A 23,029-nucleotide genomic window follows, 5' to 3' on the forward strand; every position below is an offset into this window, starting at 1 on the left:
ATTTCTTGAGCACCTTCTTTGAGCCAGGTGTATTGCTAGATGCTGGGATACTAAAATGAGTAAGACTGTTGTAAAAGGAGAGGAATCGCTCGATGAAATTCTACAATCTGAGGAGAGCTTTGAAAAGGGGCTAATTGCATATGTGTGGACTGGGTTTAGATAAAGTCACAAGTACCAGGTCACAGTATCATGACAGTGGGGAGCCATTACCAGTCGTTGGCCCAAATGAATAAGGGGAAGGAATTAGTCCTGGAACCTGAAGAGAAGACAGCATGAGTAGGTCGCCTCAGGGAGATGCAGCCGTGGGCGTCCTGCAGTGAGCTGCAGCTGATTTGGGATGGCCTGCCAGGGAAGTCGAATTCCACGAGGGTGAATTCCCGGTCACTCCTCTCCGGCCTTCTGAAACTCCTGCTGGGGCTGCCAATTGGCAAATCCCTCCTGGAAGCCAGAGGAACACGGAACCCACTGGTGCCATTCACAGAGGTCGGCCTCCCAGGGCATAGAACAGAATGGAGAAGGAACTGGGAAGGTCAAGGGGAAGACTCCAACACAACTACCATGTTTCCCCGAAAATAAGACCTAGCCGGGCAGTCAGCTCAAATGCGTCTTTTGGAGCAAAAATTAATGTAAGACCCGGTATTATATTATATTACGTTATATATTAAACACCCAGTCTTATATTATAGTAAAATAAGTCCAGGTCTTATATTATTTTTTGCTCTAAAAGATGCATTAGAGCTGATTGTTTAGCTAGGTCTTATTTTCCAGGAAACATGGTAGGACCTCCCTGAAAATACTCAGTCTAGGGGTAGAAGACCGACACACAAGCAGAAAAATTTTAATACCCATAGGATCTAACATCATACTGATACTTAGAAAAGAATATGAAAGCCCAAAGGACAAAGCTACCAGGTGGTATGAGGGAACCTCTATTCTGGATTTCAAAGAAAGCATGAGTTTGCTGGATAATGGGAAGGCAGAATGTCATCGGGGCAGAGGAAAATACAAGAATACAAATCACATAAATATACAAATCTTGTTTAGAAATCATTTGCATGACCGCAGTGATAAGGTGTAGGGGACCCAGGGAAAGGATTTGGGATTGTGTAAGGCTTTGCTTGGATTCCAGAGATAGCCCGAGTCACCGTGTGTTTAATAAGCAAGTGTGAGATACTTTAGAGGCACAAGCTTTGTAAGAAGAGATGTGTGTTTTGTTCACCAGTAGAATAGTGCTTGGCACACGTTGCATGCTCAATAGCTCTTTGGAGAGTAAATGAACAAGTGAACAAAAAAACTGCTGTATACAAGCCTAAGTCTCACGACTTCGTTAATTTATTAAAAGTAAGTGTGACACATATTAGCAAGTGGCACTCTGTTGATTCCTCCTTTTTGTTCTAGAAATAAGTAGATCTCGAGAACAGGGTTTTGTGGAACAAGCTGAGGAGTCAGGGCGCGTATTCAACTGGAAACACCCTTTAGCTTTCTGTTTCTCCTGTCTCCAAAGTGGAAATTGTGCCTGCTCCCTTGGTTATCTCGCAAGATTATGGTGAAGATCAAAGGTGCCTTGACAACAAAGGAACAAGACAAACAAATGAAGAAACAAAAACGCATAGACACAGACAATAGTTTAGTGGTGACCAGAGGGTAAGGGGGGTGGAGGGGGTAGATGAGGGCAAAGGGGGTCAAATATATGGTGATGGAAGGAGAACTGACTCTGGGTGGTGAACACACAATGGGATTTATAGATGATGTATTACAGAATTGTACACCTGAAGCCTATGTAATTTTACCAACCATTGTCACCCCAATAAACTTTAATTAAAAAAACACTAGCTAGAGAAATTTAAAAAAAATTAAAAAAGGTACAATGATGGCTCCTTCTCCTGCAGTGGTAGCAACTGAGATGGGCCCCATAAGTGAATTTTTCAAATAATTAAATCATGTTCCATCACACCAGTTTCTCAATCTCAGCACTATGCGCATGTGAGGCCACAATACTTTTATGTCCTGGGGCGCTGTCCTGTGTATTGTAGGATGTTTTGCAGCATCCCTGGCTTCTACTTATTGGCCGTTGGCACTCCCACCCCCCTCCCATTCCCACAAACACCTGTGACAACCAAAAATATCTCCAGACTTTGCCAGATGTCCCCTAGAAAGCAAAATCATCCCCTAATTGAGAACCACTGCCTTAGACATTCTTTTTCCCTCTTTACCATTCTACGTGGAAATCTCTCTGAAACATGTTGATCACATCCTGACCTGTGCAACGTGGGCTCCTGGGTCGCTACACCAGAATACTGGCTCTAACCCTCATAACACCATTAAGACATGTTAGAATTACTGGCCTGCATCCCTGCTCTGTTACATTTTTGTAGGCCTTATGTCTACATTGACTGCTTTTTATTTGTTCCCCCGCTCTCCCTGAGAGGCTGACAGCTGTCATTCTCCTGTAAGCATCAAAGTAATACTAATTTGCTATTTCTAATCAGGGGGGAATTTAACAAGCAGTTAGCCAGTTTCCGTAGAAAGCGTCCAGAATGAATGAGAATCAGCAATGCCTGAGTTTGGGCCTGGCTGTGTAGGAGCCTGGCACACAGACGTGGTTTCTTTAAGCCATACAGACACCTTCTTATTTCTCAGTTCTTAACTCTTCTCCTCTTAGGGCCGTCTGCCAGGTGTGGTGTCATCACCATGATTATCAATATGACTGTTATTACTCACATCAACGTTCCCATATCCTTGATTTAGGATGAAATAAGGGAGGGATGAAATATCTGATAATAGTTCAAACATTCCTCCCAATTAGGTACAAACATTTCAGAGCACCATTTGTCTTTTATTTTCTCACCACCCTCCTCTTTCCTGCTTCCATTTAGAAATTATATGAGGGGGTAATATTTGATTTATATTGTCTGTGAGGCTGCACAGGGCCTGGTCTTGTAAGCCAACAAGACAGTCTTCAAGATTTTAAGTAAAATAAATCTAATATGTCAGCCCCAATATAGTGGCATGGTGCTGGGCACATAGGAGGCACTCAGAAGATGTTTGTGGAAGGAAACACATGAATGAAAAATAAGAATATAACTTCACTTCTCGATTGTCAGGATAAAAAAAAAACAAAACTCACGTAAAGTGTGGTAAGCCAAAGATAAGGGCTTCAAAATCCAGATGAGGAAAGTGGTTTATAATGCCAGCGCAGGCTAGTCCTAATGTGACAGATAAAGAGAACTGTCATCATGGGGGGGGGGGGGGGTGGGGAGAGGATAAAATGATTCAACATCAACCCACTTCCTGTTTTGCTGCAGTTCTCTTTTAAGTTCTCAGATTGGGAATGGCCAGGCAGATTTCAGCTCACAGGACAAATTCACCCCCTTTCACTTCCTCCATTGCAAGTGTGTGTGTGTTTCACTGGACAGGAAGAAAGGTGAAGAATGCTCAGCATCTGCCTGACACCAGTGGATAGAATCTCAGGTATCTTTAACAGCCTGCTTGTCCAAGGTGTTAGGCTACTTCTGTCTGCTGTAGAAGGACTCATCTCTCACGCCAGAATAAAGGAACCTTCAGGGGAACTCTTACCTGAATGGTGTGTGAGGTCAGAAGAAATCATTTCATGTAAAAAAAAAAAAAAATGGCTCTGTACATAATAAAAAAGGGACCAGTGCCTGGTAGAACTCAGACCCCTGGGAGAAGAATGGCATTTGACTTGCTGCATTTTCTCAAGGTCACGACTGGTCTCAACAGCCCCCACGGGTGCCAGGTTTCCAAATGGTGATTGTGGACCAGCCAGACCCTTGAGCAAGAGGCCAAGACTGACCAGTTTCACCTGAGAACATGAAGCCTCAGATTATGCTGTTAGCAAGATCACCCTGAGAGCTTGGCCCAGAACCCATGCTTACCCCTGTGTGTCCCCTGACCTGAACGAACACAAGGATGCTGCGACTTGTCCTTGCAGATGTCATCTGGTCGTTTCAGGGAGGAGTTCTGCTGAAGAAATCAAAACAGCAAGACGCGGCCAAAGTCAAGAAAATCTCCAGTCCTTGAAAGATAAAGAAATTCTTCAAACATAGTAACCTCCTATTTCTGTTTTCAAAAAGGCAACACCCGTCAGAAAAGATCTCTGTGTCTCTTGGGTTCTGCTTCTTGACATTTCAGATAGGTCACTGGTTAATTGGGCTGGGTGAAGGGCCCTTTTTATTATGGTAACTTCTGACCACATTTCTGGCAAAAGGCGCCTGATTAAATCATGGGCTGTTGTGGGTGAAGGATACCACTTCTCTGGCATTTAGTCTCCCCAGAACAGAGCAGGGGTTACACAGAGTGACTTTGGAACACACGATGGGCCCTTAGCTTTGTTGTGTCTACATATACAACAAAAAGCAGCAGCCAATGGATCTCCATGCCTTTTCTAATGAGATGATTACACGCCATCTCAGCCGTTTCTGGAAGCCAGTGAGTCTGGAGCATGAGCAGAGAGCCGCGTGGTGTGAGATGAGTTCAGCTCAGGCAGGGCTCAAGATTAGTAACCAATTGGGAAATGAAGGATGAGGAGGATTTGGACGAAGGGGGGTCACAATGCAGTTTGTGAAATTCTGCATTGATGTCTTGCCATCTGCTTGAATCCAAAGTATCCTACAAGATTCATGGACCAGTGGGTTCTGTGGCTGAAAAGAACGTCCCGTCCCCTATGCAGAAATAGTAAGTTCAGGAGGTCCTGCTGCCCATCTTGTAATTATTTATGGAGACCTGCTAGGTGCTGGCCATTTTTATATAGGTGATTTAAGAGAATTTTTATCAGCCTTTGAGATAGGAATTCTTATCTTTAGTTTAAAGATGGGAAAATGAGGGCTTCCTCCTTATTGGTCCTTACACATTTGGGACTGAAACTTGGCTTGTGGCAGGGCTTTATTTGGGAATGGCAGAACTGAAATTGGAAAACAGGTTTGCTGATTGTTTTGTCCATTTTCTACTAAAGTTCTTATATTGCATAGATTAAATTAATTTTTGAGATCTCTCCTGGGAAACTAAACACCAGCAATGGAACTGTGTCAATGAGGAAATGTCTTCTTATAGCAAATGTAAAAAGAAGTTGTTAAAACATAACCCAAACGTAACTTGTAGACTGACCACATATGTTTGCACTAGTTACAAAGGATAAGTTCTATATGTAATGAGTAATACAGGTGTACGTATGTATATAGCAGGTATTTATTTAATGCATCCTGTATCTACTATACCCAGAAAAATTCCGAAACAATGGATATTAAAATGTTAAAAATAGCCAGCTCCAAAAGATAAGATTTAGGGTCACTTCATTTGATTTTTTTTTTTTTTTTTTTGCCTACTCTACTCTATTTTATTTTTTTATATATATATATATATTTTTTTTTTACAATGGGAAAGGAGAAGGCACACAACTGGCTCTTTTTAAATTCAGGTGTATTTGTTTTTTCCTCCTTCTGTAGTCCATTCTCCTATCTGTATTGGTTTCATCAGTGATACAGCTTACGCCATCTATTTGAAGGTGCTCCTGTGAGCTTATTAATTTAAAGTTTGTGCAGGTGTCAAGATTCCGAAGGCATCACCTCAACAAACTTGAGGCATATCATGATGAGGATTGAGAGAACGTTTGGGAAAGGCAGTGGGGAGAAAATAGGAGAAACCAAAGGGAAGAAACAGAAATACTTGATCTGTAGGACCCTCAAGCAGGAGACCTTGGTTTAGGAAAGCAAATACACAGGAAACTAACCAGAGAGCTGTCCATCACAGCCTCTGAAATCCGTCTAAGAGAACAGAGTGGATCTCAAAGCAAGAGCGGGGCTGTCGAAAGATGGAAAAACACAGGCCAAGGAGATTAAGACACGTTGTCAGCTGTGTGCTGGAAAGTTTGAGGAGTGGCATGGCCATTCAGTAAGCACTACCATGTGCTCTGATCATGTAGGAAGCAGAGGGACTCTTGTGACTCATTTGTCACAGGCAGAAATGGGGTCGGGGGTGGGAGAGGAACGAGTGAGGCCCTCAGGACAGAGGGAATGGAAACAATTTAGATAACGTGTTGTTAAGTATTGTTTCCAGAGAGCTTGGTGTGGCAAGATGGATAGATGACATAGGGGGTATTACTTAAAGCCCTTCCGACATAGCTCACTCTCTCTTTCCATGTGGCATGAATCATAATCTCTGGAAATTTCTTGTTTCTAACAAGGAGGCTGCAGCATTGATAAGGGCTACTGGGAAGATTGCATGTTACATCACTGCCACTTTTGCAGCTGACCTTCACCATCCTATCAGGCCAGTGGTGAAAGACCCCAGGGTGGAAACACTCACTCCAACCTGAGGCCTGATGTATAGGGGATTGACGAGAATGATTTTTCAAAACTTAAGTTGTATTCCAAGAGGAGTGGCTTCTGGCCCCCAGTCGCACCACTCTCCTCTTTCATCTTTTGTCCGCAATAGACGGGGCCCATTTTCCCATAGGAATCCATTTTACTTGCAGGAGACTATGGTTTAAGCATTATTAGGGTTATAGGGGTGGTTGTCAATGTCATTTAAACTTAACCTATTTCTAAAAAAGTGTTTCTAAAAAATGTCTAAAATTTTCTTGGATGCAATAGAACCTTCCAACAAGATTGAAATGTAAGAACTTTTTAACAGAAGGTATAGTTATAATCCACAAGCCTTAGTGTTGTATTTCTCATTCGGGGCATTTTATTCTCTGTGCATAGCTGGCACTCGATACATATTTTGGAATTAAGAATGAGTGAGTTTTGGTTTCCCATAAATCCCCTCTCTGTGGACTATTAGTGTTATACCCATGGGTCAGATTATCTTCCTTTTCTGGGGCCTGGCCATGCTTGGTAGATGGGTTAGTGGGTTAATTCATTTAACTAACCGAACACATGCTGAATATCAGAGATTATGCAAGGTGCAGAGGATACAAAACTACTTTGTGTCCTCATCTCAGCATCAGCAACATCAGGAACATAAATGTCACCAAGTACCTGCTGTCACTGGCAATGAGGCCAAAGACACATTGGGCCAAACACATTGTGTATAAGGCAACTTGCTCTGGCCATGAGATACGAAGAATGTATAGTACGTCTTCCTACACACAAAACAATGTATGACATTCTATCTTAAAATAATAATACAGAACATCATAGTTTATGATGCTTTCATATAATTTAGCCATTTGGACAGAAACAGTGCAAACTATGTCTTGCCACGCTTCCCATTTTGGCATTGAGACAACTGAGCCCTTTCACTCAAGACGAGACACATGATGCATTTGTCTGGGTTCTCCAGAGAAACAGAACCGATGCTGGGGAAGGGAGAGGAGGCCTTTCTTACTCAGCCTTTTCTTCTCCTTAGGTCTTCAGTGGATTGGATGAGTCTCAACCACAGTAGGGAGGACAGTCTGCTTCACTCAGTCTGTTAATCTCACCCAGAAACACCCCGCAGACATGCTCAGAACAATGTGTAAGCAAACATCTGGGCAGTCAAGTTGTCACATAACATTAACCATCACATGTGCCTTACCTGAGATTGCACGTCCATAAAGAGGAAACCTGACAGTGCACTGCCTTCCACAGGTTTCTCTTTAAGATATAATCCAATCCCAACTCTCTCAGTCTGGGCAAACACAAAAATTGGATATGTTTGGATATGTATTTTCAGTAGTTGGTTCCCAAAGAAATATCCAGGCAGTGCCCCATCTATCACCAAAGCAGCTGCACTGGCTAGGGGGCTCTCCTCATCCCCGATGGGCTGCCAGCAATCCCTGCTCACAGCTATCCATGAGATACCTGTGCTCGGCTTCTCACTCCGTGGGGTCCCTCTCTGCAGTGCTACCACACTCCACGCACCCCATTGCCACATTTTGCAGGAACTCCCACAGGCCCGGGCCTGCTGCAGGGGCTGCCAGAACAGCCAGCGACCCACGGAGGATAAGAGAGGGGACTTGCCTTATGCCTCTGAATGCTTGGCTCAGATTCCAGCGCCATGCAGGGATGGGGGCTTCTTGGGCCACCAGTGTGTTCCCAGTATTGAGTACAGCTGCTGGCCTGTCATAGACAATCAATATTTGATCAATGAAAGGACTGGAGTGTGGGATGAAGTGGGGAGTGGGAGAAAATGGGGCAGAGGGAGGAAGATAAAGAACAGAGAGTGGAAAAAGTGAAGGAAAAGACAGAACAAGTGAGAGAAAGGAGAGAGGAAAGAAGAAAGAGAAATAAGGAAAACAAGACAGGATAAAAAGAAAAGGAGGAAGAAAAAGAAACAAGCAAATAAAGGCAGCAAGAAGGGGTCCTGGAGCTGGACTGGGAGAACGGATGCCTGCTAGTCAAGACAGAAGCGTGCTTTCCAGGCCAAAGAAAAATGACAGGATTCTCCCAGCTCCGCTGATAGCAAGCTGTGGGACCTGGGACAAGACACCTAGCCTTTGTGGACCTTACTTGTCACAGGAGAGAATCAGACCAGACCATGTGACAGAACCCCTGGCTACCTGAGTACCCCGTCTTCTCCATCCTGGGCCTCCAAGAATTCGCAAAAGTGGCCCGGCCTCCAGCACTCTGACCCAGTCCCATTCTCCCTTCATTTTCCCCATCTCATCTTCGTTTCCGATTAGGCTCACAAGTGTCCTGAAAGAAAGTAGGGAAGAAAACACACTACAGTTTCCGTAGGAGCTCAGTTGCAGGACATAGGATTTGAGAAGGACAAGTCTTATTTCATTTAGTCTCTTCTTAAAGTCGGGCTCCATACAGCACAAACGTCAGGTTCTGCCTTCTGCGGCACCCAGGCCCAGCCTAACCAGGAAGCTTCAGAAATGAGAAGGTAAAATAAAATGTAGATAGTTATAATGAAGTGTCTTTCCCCCTGGGTGTCTCTCTCTCTCTCTCTCTCTCTCTCTCATGAAAATTCAGTCAACCGAATATTTACTTCCCCAAGGAAGACTCCTGCCAATTCCAGGAGTCTAGCAGCAGATGACGTCCACTCGTGGCTAATGGTCACCTTGCTCAGGAGGAGTAGGAGACAAGGTTTTGGAGGTCACCCCCTTTCAGCTGCTAATTCGGTATTAGGTACAGAATATAGCGAAAAGCATTTTGTGTGAGCCTGCAAACCAAATGGATGCTGGGTCCAATTTTATACCCGTGCAGGTATATCAAATACATTTAATTTCACCATTGAAGGTGCTTGCTTTTAATTCTGGGGCCAGCAGTGCAGAACGGTTTGGAAGATTAAATTTCCATTCCAAGAAAGAAGTCGTTGGGGATGAAACATCTAAAGCAGAGGAACCAAAAAGCTGAGGTCTGTCGATGCTGGCAGAGAAGGTAGGGCTGTAAAAAGATCTAGCATGCCTTAGACAGACGAGAAACCTTCAGGTGAGGGATTTCCTCTGCCACCTCATTTCAGACCAGATAATCACCTTATTTATAACCAAAGCAGGGCTTGTTTTGATACCCTGGTTGCAGCAGCAGGGACCCTGCTATCCTCTGAGCCGTCTGCTGCCCCTCTGTGTTATATGTGAAGGCCGCCCAACTTCCTTCACCACTACTACAAATAAGGCATAATTTGAAGACCAAACTGGAGGGTTTTGAGGCATAATCCTAGGTCACTTCCCCCATGAAGCCCTTTCTGATCTCTGCCGCTTCGCCACCAACACTTGTCTGCTTCATCCTGGATCTCGCTGACTCAGACCCCAGGGGCGTATCTGCAACTGTAATAGGGGGTAGTGTTGCCTCAGGGTCAAGTTCTGCAACCTCAGGCAAGGTGCCTCCCCTCTGTGCGTGTTACGTCTCATGCATTTTAAATGGCAGTAATAGTAATAGGGTAGTGACGACTGAGCACAAAGAACTTCAGGACTTTGCACAGGGGAAATATTCCCTGTAACTATTACAGGCCTCCGGAGGCGAGCTGACTCTCAGGTCTTAGCCCAAGGCCTCCTGTGCTTTCACAACTCAGTGGGAAACACAGGTGACTGACTTTGTTGTCAATGTTTTACCTGCCCAGCCTTTCAAAACTGTAAACCTTGGGGTACTTGGCGGTGCCCATCCAGCTGAACAAGTTTAGGCCGTTCCAATGTATGGAGTGCCCATTGCATGCCAAATACTGCTGGAGGGACTTGATACAAGATGCTCTATTTCATCCTATGTCACCATCTTATTTTTCCCATTCTACATATTAGGAAAGTGAGACTCAAAGCGTTTAAATAATGTGCTGAGGGTGGTGACCTGGTGGTATTCGGAAAGCCAGGATTCAAACATAGATCGCATGAACTCCGAACTCCGTGCTGTTTCCACCTTCCCTTGGCCTCCTACAAGTCCCAGGAACGGGACAATTAAATCAATTAAATGACATGCTGGCATGTGCTGCCTACCCACACAGACCACTCTCCCTGTGTGATCAGGGAAATTCCCAGTCAGCCTGACTGGCTGTCCCCCTGTCACAAAGGCCAGAAGCTCAGCCTGAGTGAAGTTACAGGGGGAAATTTTCTCAGCGGATCCTCCAACCTCCCATGAACCCCCCTCCCCCCACCCCAACCTGGAGTGCAGAATCGCCTGGGTTCATGGAGAGGCCACTGCGTGTTCCAGGTCACCCAACTCGTAGTTCCAGGGTAGCGGCGTGCTGGGCCCCTGAAGGTTCCACCCGTGACGCCCTCAGAAGTTCGTGGTGTAGTTAAAATATCATCCTATGTGATGCCTACATTTCATCAGAGATCATTCTAAGGGTCTGTCGCTTCTGCTTAAAACAAAGCAGAGGGAGCCTGCTGCTATCTTACAAACAGTATACAGAACTGCTGGGGTTACTACATGTCAATAGTTAGTGAGAAGCTGCCTGTCATCAGAATTATCTTCCTTGCTTTCTAAAATACAAAATAATCTTTTAGAAGGCGCTATTGTGTGCGATCTCTGAAATAATTTATGAGGAGAGAAACTGTAGCTGAAGAAAATGTTATATGTATATATATATAAACACACACACACACACACACACATACTTATATTCCTTTTACTTTAAGAACATGAAATGATTGTCAGTTCAAATAGTATTTTGACAAGAGGAGCAGTTCCATTCAGTGGACGGTCCTTGAGCATGAACAGATTCTCATGAATAAAGAGGTACTTATAGCTGTATTTATCTGAAAATGAATTTGTTTTAGTGAGTTGAGTATTTTAAGGAGTAGTGTATGTTAAGAAGTTTAAAAGAGTGTTTTAATAAGAAAGCTTTCTGGGGCTTTTTGTCAGATAGCACGGATCCTGTTTTAATTGGCTTCCATTTGTTGCACTTACTGTTTTTCAGAAGAGGGTATACATCCTCTAATGTTTAAAAAAAATAAACTCACCAACTCACTCATGATTTTATCAGAGTGGCCAAAACAAACAGTGGACTAAGACGAGGTTCGCAAATACACCATCATTACCGCCATCGGATCCTTCCCGTGCCCATGGCAGACCTCGAAAATCACTCTGAACGACCTTCATATTCTTCTCCACGCCACCTTTCATGTAGCCACCACCAATGCACTGGTGTCCGCCCCCAGTCTGACCCCGAGCTAACAGTCCTTTTGTCTTTCCATAGTCAGAGCCAATGCTCATACAAGAATGGCCAACAGCAAAAACAGGATTCCATATGGAATAATAAAGATGAAAGTATTCACTGTGGAAACCACACCACATCATTCCTGTGTTATGAGCAGAAGTGGGGTCATAGCCTTTGGTGTTAGGAAAACAATTGATCATTTGGAAGTAGGCTCTATTTAGAGCAAGAAAAGCACCGTTCATACTGTATGTGAATTTCATGCCTTCCACAGGTGAAATACACCTGCCTGTCTAGCTCCAGAGACACTCTCGTTCGTTTGACCTCTTACCATCTCTTACCTGAACTTGTACAATAACCTCAACCAACAGCGAGCTCCTTGAGGGCAGAGACTGTGTCCCTTTTCCTCATCATTCATTGCATGTGAGTGCCTGGCACCATTTGGCATAGTCAGTGAATGGGAATGAATTCATCCTCCTAAGTGAGTTTCCTGCCTCCTTTCATTATATTCTCCATTTTACAGCCAAATGTAGATCTGGACACATGACTCCTTTACCTAAAATCCTGCCGGCTTTTCATCTGAGTGAAACCCAAACTCCTCTCCGGCCACATTGTCAGCCAGCCCCGCTTTGTGCTTTATCATCTAGTAATACCGACCTCGTGGAAGTTCCCCACAAATATTATATCGTTCATGCCTTTGTGCCTGTATTCACGCTGTTTGCTCTGCCTGAAGCTCCTTCCCCACCTGACTAGTTCATCCTTCAAAGCTCAGTTATATCATCGTTTCCTTAGAAATTGTTCCCTGTGTCCCAGAGTTGGGGTCCGTGCCTCTCTTTTAAAATCCCGGATCACTCTATTTATATATTTATTATAGCACTCACCAGATGATATTGGTATGGTCTGTCTTTACATCTCCTTAAGTGATGATGATTTTGCTGCATGTTACAGAAAATCCAACTCAAACCGGAATCTATTGGTTCACATTAATAAAAAGAGGTACCATGTAGACTTTAGGTATAGTTTGATCTAGAGGTTCATAGGCTCATTGGGTTTCGTTTTTCTGTATTTCTTTTGACCCTGTCAGACTAGTCCCTAGTGGTATCAAAATGATTCCCACAGCTCCTAGCACAAATTTTCTCACTGACATCCAAGTGGGAAGAAAGACTTCCTCTTCTCACCAGCAGACAAAAGCTCTGAGTTTTCACCAAGTCAGTCAGTGAAAGACTGGTGCCATCCCTAAACCAACCATGAGTGCAAAAGAGATGGGAGTTTGATGATTGGCTGAGATTCCATGGCTGAGAAGATTAGGTCCATGCAGGAAGGGAGAGAGGACAAAAGATACTTTGGAGGCCACCCCCAAGATCCCCTGAACTCTCCAATTAGACCTGGCTCCTAGTGGTCAGGCATCCCCTGCCATATTTATCTTTGGGTTTCCAGCATGTAGCACAGTGTTTGATACATGCGGAGTAGATAATCCATGTTTGCTTAGCTGAAGGGAACAGAGACTGCTTGGAACTGAAAAACACATCTGTACCCATGCCCATATTGATCCATGCCCCCCCACTTTAGCTCTGCGTACTCACCACCATGCTGGCTGCCTCCTACAGCTACTTCTCACTTTTCCACTCTATGAATTCTTCTGCCTAATGTGGGTTCCCATTTTCTTTATCATGGGTTATCTTTTCTCAGTCAAAATTTACCCTTAAACCGCACCCACAGCCATCCTTGTCCCAGAAAGAACTTTCTGTTTAGAGGCTCTCTAAGGCTTCCCTTACAAGTTGAAGGTTCTGTGATAAATGCCTGAACATATCACCAGAAATGATGGAAATATCAAAAGAGAATGGTTTGTCAGTCAGCCCTTTTTTATTAACTATTCCCTGAAGGCAGCTGCTATATATCTTTTGATTGTTCCTTCAAAAGAAAGAATATAACAGAGTAGAAAGAGACCAAACAGGCCTGGGTCAAATCCTGGTACCATCACTTCTTAACTCTGTGAAATGTTGGGCAAATGATTTAATCTCCCTGAGCTCAGCCCCCTCCTGTGTAAAAGGGGGCTAATAATACTCACCTCCCAGGATTATAATAAGGGTTAAGTAAGGTGAGCTGTGTAATATGGCTGGGACACCACACGGTCAGTCGATTCAATTTCCCTCCTCTCACTGTAACATCTAGAGTGCATTATTGGAATACCTAATATGTTTAGTTCCACAATTCCAATCTTCAGATGCTCCAGGCTGGTCCAGACTATTGAAGAAACTCACTGTCATGGGAGAAACTCTTCTGAACGCTAGTCTGGCCTCCCCGTGTCTCAGCACAGGAAACTGAGACTCCCTAGGAATCTTTGATAACTTGTCCAGTTCCCCAAAAAGGCAGTTGTCTGTCCGTTTCGGCATGCTCTGGTTTTGTCTTCTTGGTGAAGCGGAAGATAAACAGTGTGCCAGCTGTGCTCAGTCTGAAGCATTAGATAGGATGGGTGTGAAAGTCAGGATTGCTGTGGGTTCTGAGGAGCTGCAAGTGTCCTCAGGGTTTCTCTAATCTGGACCCGTGCTTGCACACATGCTGCCTCCGTGATATAAAACCCAGCCTCCACTCCTATTTCCAAAAATAAACCTTACTTAAAATGTGTGGCAGGGAAGAGAAGTTTTTAGTAGACCTCAAACAACTTCAGGTTTATCTTTTGGATGTCCCCGTTTATCAAACCCCACATAGGGCTACGATCTGGTTATTCCTTCAGACCTTTATACTTTCTCTTGGTTCCTCTTTACATACACTCTTTTCCCTCCCCTTCCCCAGTGTTTGCCCCACTTCCCTTTTGGGAACAAAACAAAATTCCTCTTACTATCATAGTCAGGGCGTTTTGTCATCAATGTTTGTCGTTTTTGACTACTGGTTTCCTTCTGCCCTGTAGAACTCATGAAACAAATTTATTGAACAAAAATAGTTCCCTCCCTCAGAAGAATTCTCACATCAGCTGTTATAATAATCATTATTAATAATACAGTCATCTCATATATAAATGTGAATGGGTTTTTTTTCCCCCCTTGCAAAAATGTTCCAAAAGGGCCACTCCATGGAAAGGACTGCACATGTTCCAGAATCCCAGTGTTTAAAAAACAAAGCCAGTGACATTATTTGACACCTGAATGGGAGAAGGGCAGATACTGTAAGGGTTCTTTGCCAGTGGATTTTTAACAGGTGGGGGAAAGGCCTGACAGCTCTTAAAGACATTTTTAATCATACACTCTTGAGTTTCTTGGGGGAGCCAACAAAATAAAACCATTGCCCCAATGAGCCATTTTCTCTGTCTTTACCCAGAATACTTTCTCTTGGTAAATATGACTGTGACAGGCTCAGCTCTCTAAACTTTTACACCTCTCCATTTTGATGAGAACCTCCAAAAATAAAAATAAAAACAAGAGAGAATTTCAAGTCATCTTTCAGGGACATGCCTTCAAAGCCCCACACTGTGGACCTATAATATAGGTTACTAAGACAGAAACACATAACGCAGATGTCTAGGATTTCTAAGCAAAGCTGTTTTCTTTTGTACAAAAGGAATGTATGCCCATTATAGAAACTCTTGGCATATACAGATAAGCAAAAGAAGAAAATCAGAGTTGCCTTCCATTCCAGAACTCAGAAATAACCACTGTTAATATTTCATTGCAAGTGGTTTTTATCTTCCAGACGTATACACCTGGGTATATAGTTTTTACAAAAATGAAATCATACACCGTGTGCAGTTTTTCTCTTTGGACCTGAGGTGCACAGGGTTTAGTTAACTGTACCGCTTGGTTTGTGGCACACCATTTTTCAGCTCTTTCAAGGGACTCTTGTGGGGTTTTCCTCTCTTTTCTTTCCTCCAAATTTATTTACATTCCGTACCCACTTAGGCAAAAATTCCAGTATGTTTGACATATCATTAATATATACTGTTGTGTTGAATATGAAGGTGTTTCTAATTTGTACAAACGATATTGTGTTATAGATCTCAGTTCCTTCTTTTTTACTCAGCATTGCTTTGAAATCTATCCACATTTCTATGTTTATACCTAGTCCATGGTTCTAATTGTCGTGTAGCTGTCCATCACATTTTACTCAGCTACACTATACACTTGGGTTGCCTCCTGCAAAGACCTGGGGAGAGATCTGCTCTACACCAACGATGGAGATTTCTGGGTTATAGGACACCTTTGTGGCTCAGTTTTCTAAGTGCTGCCAGATTGTAGCCCATAAGGGTGAACCAGTGTGTATTCCCTTTGGATAGCATGGTATTATCCAGTTTCTAATTTTGGCCATTCTGATGGGTGTAAAGTGCTATCTGGCTGTTTTAACTTGCGTTTTCTGATAAGCAGGGAGATTGAGCATAGTTCCAGATACTTCTTAGTCAGTGAGGTTTCCCCATTCTAAGATTAGCCTGTTTAGACCCTTCAGTTATATCGGTGAGAGGTCTTCTGCCTCTTTTTCTGTTTGTTTGTCTAACTTTCTTGCAGATTCAAGATAATACCTACTGTAAGGTTTTGGACACTGCCTAGATTTTGACCATCTGCCATCTTTGTGTTAACTTTCTTTCTGTAGTGTTTTTTGCCAAACATAAATTCTTAATTTTTTTTGTCCATATAGTTTCATTTATATATATAGTGCCTATCTTTTATATGCCATTGGTTTGTTTTAAGTTGGTGGGGATATGCTGGTTAAACCTGGTTTGTAGAGTTTCTTATTATAATACAACTGGAATGTTTACACAAATTGAAGGTCCTTAAAATCATTATTTCCAGAGTACTTTTGTTGATGTCATGTCACGTGATCTTTATAAAAACCCAGAAAACTAGGTGAAGCAGGTCTTATTCTCCCCACTTTGTAGATGAAGAAACTGATTTGACTCAGAGAGATGTAGTGACCTGTCTGAGTTCACATAGCTAATTGGTGGCCAAGCCAAGATCAGCAGTCAGTTCTCTCGTGTCCCAGCGGTATCCCCATGGGGCTTAGCCAGAGTCATAATTGTTTGCAGCAAGGTACAATCATCTTAAACTTTTTCATGAGAAAGCCATTCACTACCTGATGAGACAGTCACATCAAACATATGTTATAGTAAGTCTGGATTAACCTATCATTTTGATCTAAGAATTGAGCCAAATGGTCTTCTCAAAAAGTGCCGAGGTGCCAGTGTGGGAAGGGTTCATTCATCTCTTTGAAATTGGTTGTGGGAGATAAGTTTTCTTAATGAGTCCTTCTCTGAAGGTGGTGACTGCAGACAAATTATGGTTTTTAAGGGGAGCCATCTTCTAAACTGAGCTCAGATGACAGAGATGGAATGAACCATTGGGTCAAGAGGAGCAGAAACTTAGATATGAAGAATGGGAAGTAGGACAAAGTTTCTAATCATTCTCACATCAGAATATATTCTTTCAGAAAATGAGTAGGTAGTTTTCCACATCAATGCAGACAATAAAAACACAGATTCAAAAGAAATATTGGATACTGGCCCCTAAAATAATGAACACAGAGATGAGACTAATAGCTGGAGGTCAAGTGATTGTTTGTAGGGGAAGGTGAAGCCGAGCTCTCGGGTCCTGTTGGCAGAGGAAAAGGTGATTGAATGATGGGGTGATGGAGGACTCACTCTTCAGCGTAATCTTAATTACGTTACAAAATGCTGTTCAGCATTTTGTGGACAAGGAGAGAAAAGCTCAGTTGGCTGCTGGTTGGTTAGGGCTTTTTAATCTTGGCATGTCCTTCAGCATCACAGGCAATAAATAGTCGGCAAAACCTGTGTTCTCTGACTGAGCATGTCTTCCTCATAAAAAGATTCCTTTTACATAATCCAATTGAGCAAGGCTTGCAGTCGGTACTTTGTAAAGAATCAGTATGTCAAATATTTGCCAAATGAGTACAGAGATTATAATTGCAATAATAATTATAGCTTCCAAATCCTGACTGCCTACTGTGTGCCAAGCACTGTGTTTAACAAGCATCATTTCATTTACTCTTGGGGGGAGGGCGGCAGGCATACCTAGGACATAAGTACTATTATGATCTCCATTTTGCAGATCAGGAAATTGAAGCATAGAAAGGTAGAATGAGTTGCCCAAGGTTACAAAGCTAATAACTGACGAAACTGGCATGCAAATCCAGAACTATCTGACTCCAAAGATGAATTTCTATTCTCTTAAAATTTGTATTAGTTATCCATTGCTGTATAACATTACCCCAAAGTTTAGTTGTTAAAACAACAAACATTATTACCTCTTCTGAGGGTCACAAATCCAAGAGTGGCTTAGATGGGTGTTTCTGGCTCAAAGCTCTCATAAAGTTGCAGTCAGGTATCAACCAGGGCTGCAGTCATCTGAATACTTTACCAGAGCTGGAAGTTGTGCTTCCAACATCACTCCTGGCTCTTGGCAGGAGGCCTCAGCGCCTCGTTATGTGGACCTCTCCACAAGGCTACTTGAGTTTCATCTGCAATGTAAAAATATTCTGCAGAGTTTTTATGGGGATCCACTGAGACAATCTATGAGAAAGTGGTTTGTAAGCTGAAATAAGCTGCACAAATTTTAGATATTATTATTAGTATATGAATTGATCACCATCTTTCATAGGGTATTCAGGAAAGTGGACATAATGCTGACTCCTACAAAAGAATGACCAAGATCAAGCCTGATTAACTCCATGCCCTCAGAAAGTCCAGCCCCCATGAAGGTGATATACAGGGCTCTTTAGACTGAAGAAGATGAGGACACCTGGTTTATGCATATAGCCCCCAAGAGGCAGTTCACAGCCAGTGGTCCAGCTAGGATTCCATGCTTCCTCTTATGTTGGATAGAAGGGGCAAAAGAGATATTCTCACTTACAGAGCCCTGGTGGCTGCTAGAAAGTCAGCACCGAAACCCGTTTGTGTTCTAGCCTCTGATGTTGGGATTTAAACCCAGAATGCAAGTAACAAATGGTCCGGATAGAAAATAAAGCCAGACCCTAGCCTAAGAGAGCAAGATATGGTAGAATGTCTTTGGTATAAGACAAAGCCATCTGTGTCCTTATTTGTTATGAGGAAACGAATGCTCACTGAGGTTCTGTAATCTGTAGAATAACATTCTTTGTATGTAAACCACCCAGAAGAGTGTCGGGCACATAGTCGGTGCTCAGTAAATTGAAGTGTAGTGGCCGTTTTGTTATTATTGTCATCATTCCAACCTCAGATGGTTGTTCTGGTGATTAGGATAACACGTTCATATTTATTTAACATCCTTATTATTCATTAAATTGTAAATTCCATGAGAATAAGAACCTTGTTTATCTGTCTTACTTCTATATTCCCAGTACCTAACCCAGAGAAGATGCCTAGCAAATATTACCTGAGTGAATATACCTAATACAGAAGCCATGTATCGTAGGTACTCCATGGTTGTAGTTATCAGCATTATAATCATTACCAACATCATCATCGTCACCACCATCAGCATTCCCATCCCCAAGGCTTAAGAATATGCTGGTGTGATAATTCAACAATGTTCTCAGTTGATGAACATGAGACCCAATTCCTCTTCCATTTCAGGTATCCTCACAGAGGAGTCTGTTTCTTTTTTCCCGTGGTAACAAAAGATCTAGTCCACCATGTTGGTATTATATTGTTACGGCTCAAGAAAAAGATCTGATCCCTAAAAACATCTTAACAAGCTCTGTCCCCAGATTCACCCAGAATCTCTTGGAGTCACATTCCCCTAATATTAAATCCCATCTACACTCGTTACTAAGCTGTGTGTCTTTGGATGACTTACCAACCCTCTCTGGACCTCCACAGCTTCATGTATAAAGTGGAAAAATAATACCAACCAAATAGCAGTAGGGCTGTTGGAAGGAATAACTGAGATTCTCATTCCAGATTTCTTGTGTGTGTCCTTTCCATGGTAGATTGCTCAATAAATATCTATGGAATAAATGTGTTACCTACATAAATGGAGGTTGTCATTTTATTCCCAACTTTTCTACTCATTCTAAAACTTGAGTTTGCCTGAGAGGAAAAAGAGATCCTTCCACATGCCAGGGAACTCTGAAGGTATTGGAAGATACAGATTCCAGGACTCTGTGACTTTGGGCAAGTCATAGGATATGACTCAGGGTCTCACAAGCCTTATCCCCAACGTAAGAGGAAATGACGACTGCACAGCGAAGCGAATGTGCTTAATGCCACTGAACTATACACTGAAAAATGGCTCAAATGGCAAATTTTATGTTATGTCTATTTTACCACAATAAAAAGGAAAAAAAGAGGAAATGTTTGGATGGCTAGAATACTAGCTTTCTGATACTGGAATGCTAAAGCTTGAGATGAATAATATTAGCTAGTATGTATCATTGTTTACTGGATGGCAAGCACGACTAAAATGTCAGGTGCGTGACGCATGTAACCCTCTCAGTGGTGCTATGAGCGAGCTATTACTATTACCCCCATTTTACAGATGAGAGAACAAAGCGCAAGCTAGGATTACCAGAGCTGGGGTTTGCACCAATGTGTGTCTCACCAGAGAGGTGGTGTGTTTACCACGTTAGCACTGTTTTCAGATATCTTTTTGGATAAATCACCAAATCATGGGCTCAGACAGCCCAAATCTTACTCAAGGAGAATTTTGGGGGAGAAGGTGTTATCAAGTTCTGTCGGAGTTTGAGAAAGACCTTGGCTGGTTCTGTTCTTTGAAACTCCCAATATAGTGAAACAGAGGGACCGAGGAAAGGAGTGAAAGCAGGAAGAGAGAAACAGAGAGAAGGGGAACAATTACAGTATTTTCCTAGGTTTTCTTTTTTAAAAAATCTTTATCTTTAATTGCTGTCATTTTACCAATAACAAAAAATATATTATTGAGCAATAACATCCAAAGTCCCAATCCAGGCCCTACAAAATGGGGAGGCCTCAGCAAACAGTTTGCAGCCTCTGCCTCTTCCTTCCCAGCCTCTACTTCCTCTCATGGAGAGAGGTTCTGAGTGATGTTGGGATGTAGCCTCAGGTAGCTCATAGACCATAGACCGGAGACAAGGCTTGTAGGTCAGCACAGCTGGAGAGAGAAAAAGCGAGTCCAGCGCTTCATCATACCATGTTTCCCCGAAAGTAAGACCTAGCCGGACCATCAGCTCTTGTGCATCTTTTGGAGCAAAAATTAATATAATTAATAATAATCATATTATTATAATACAGTTAATAAAATTTATTTATTCTAAATATAAAATTAATTCATTAATTAAAATAAATTAATATCATTAATAATATTATAATAATAAAATAAGACCAGTCTTATTTTATTATAAGACTGGGTCTAATATGATATAACATAATATAATACAATGCAATACAATACAATATAATATAATACCGGGTCTTATATTAATTTTTGCTCCAAAAGACACTTTAGAGCTGATTGTCCAGGTAGGTCTTATTTTCGGGGAAACACAGTAGATGTTAAGGCTACCGCCCAGGGAGGGTTGTTCCCCAACCTACTTTTATTGACTTCATTGATTCTTAAAATAGTTGCAGTAGTTGTAGTAATAATAATAATAGCAGCCAGCACCTAGAAGACTTACCCTATATCTGATAAGCACAGCATATGAACTCATTCATTCCGGTAAGATGAGTACCATCATTAGGCATCATCTAGTTGCATCTGAGGAAACAGCTGCACCTAAACGTTATTCATCTGCCCAAGGTCACAAAGTTTTTAAGTGGCAGAGAGGCAGAGCAGAATTCTAGAAAATGGCTACCATTTATGGAGCACTTCCAATGGAGTTGTGAGGACTGACTGGAATAATTCACAAAAACATTTAACCCAAAGTCTCACACACACCAGCTCTTGGAAGAAGGTCTTATGGCAACCATCCTAAATTTCCCAATGGGAAAAGCATGGCTTCCAGAAGGTGAGAAACTGGCTGAAAATACACAGCTCAAAAGTGGCAGGTCTGTCTTATGCCAAAGCACAAATGCTGATGTTCTGCCTTCTGGCCTTCTCAGGAACTGATGAGAAACCAACAAGGTAAATTTCTGGCTATATTGTGACACCACTTTGCCTGATTTCCCTCGTGGTTCTATGCTGTGAACCACTGTTGATTTTTTGTTGATTTTTTTTTCCTTCCAGTCCGAGTGAAGCATAGGGAGGATTCCAGTCTCCTAAAACATGTCTTTTCATTTTAAGGGTCAAATTTGATAATGAAATAAATTGTTTTATTTAGTCCCTATATCGAATTTCTTATAAAACATATTGTTCACAGTGCCTTTCCTAAGTACGAGTTACAATTGCTTTTTAATAATGATTCCGTCGAGAAATGCAGAATGGTTCCAGGCACCCGAGGCAAGGATTTGCTCATAATCGTGGCTGTAATACTATTCCACCATTTCATACTTACTTCATCAGTTTCAACAGTTCACAAGAACACCCATAATCTTAGATGCAGTAATCAACTATTTCAGAATTGCCCCATCCTAAATTTAGACCTTGCACTTGGTAATTTAGCTACAGTGCTTCATTGTTGAGTGCCACTCTTTCACCAGTGAGGGAAAGTGCTACTATTTGAGCTGTATTTAATACTTATTATTTCGCGAGTTGAACTGGATACCACGGAGTTTAATAACGCAGGATATGATTGCTTTAGTGCCGGGAAGGCGCATGGCTGCCCACTTCCCTCCTCTTTGCTAGGACTCTCTCACGCATGGGGTGCTACAGCTTCCATATAGTAATAAAACAGATATTGTTGCAGTGAGGAATTTGTGGAAAAAACGGCAAAGGATAGGAAGTGGTTACCAAACAGAGCTTTATGAAAACTGCTAACATTCATTGGGTCGAGGTCTCACTAAGCATCTGGCATTGCACCATCAGCCTATTTTACCTCAAACAACCCCTAGCAGGTAACTACTATCACTGTCCCATGGAGAGCAGCTTGAAGGGATTCGTTTCTCCTAGGTCACGTAGTCCGCAGTAGAGAGAATGCCTGCTCCAGAGTCAAAGGTCTGCAATTTCCGTTACATTGTCTTCCCAGCACAGGCTCCTTGCAGTTATTTTTGCAAAGTATTAAGGAGGGAATGAGAATCTGAGACAGAAACCTCAGCATGTAACACCTCACGCGGAATGGAGAGAGTGCCAAAGGAATTGTGCACTCTGGAGGTTCGTTGCCTATTTCCCAGGTAGAGTGTCATGGCGCTAACTGCTAGTCCTTTCTGTGTGCCTCCTCCATCCACTGCTTAAATATGACCCAGCCACCGAGAGCAGGATGAGTTTTACTCTGAAGTGTAAAGTATCTTATGAAGCTCTATAAATTCCCACTACTAAGATCCCATTCCCTTTGTAGTGAGACTCACATTTGGTTGCCTGATGAAAAACGATTCTGCCTTGATCAAAATGTGTAAACCCTGTGGACACCCATACACATGCGAAAAAAGTAGGTTTATGGTAATCATGTTTATTTAAAGTGTTTGTAACACACACGTTATTTGTTCATAGACTGAGAGTGACATCTTACCCTA

General features: G+C 42.4%; 1 protein-coding gene across 4 annotated transcripts in view; it reads left to right on the forward strand.

Moving 5' to 3' along the window:
* The window catches only part of SAMD12 (sterile alpha motif domain containing 12), a 360,212-nt gene that overhangs the window by 296,261 nt on the left and 40,922 nt on the right, over nucleotides 1-23,029 (forward strand). The gene's annotated exons all lie outside the window — the stretch shown is intronic.

This window comes from Rhinolophus sinicus, linkage group LG12 (genome assembly GCF_036562045.2).
Source record: "Rhinolophus sinicus isolate RSC01 linkage group LG12, ASM3656204v1, whole genome shotgun sequence".
Taxonomy (NCBI): Eukaryota; Metazoa; Chordata; class Mammalia; order Chiroptera; family Rhinolophidae; genus Rhinolophus; species Rhinolophus sinicus.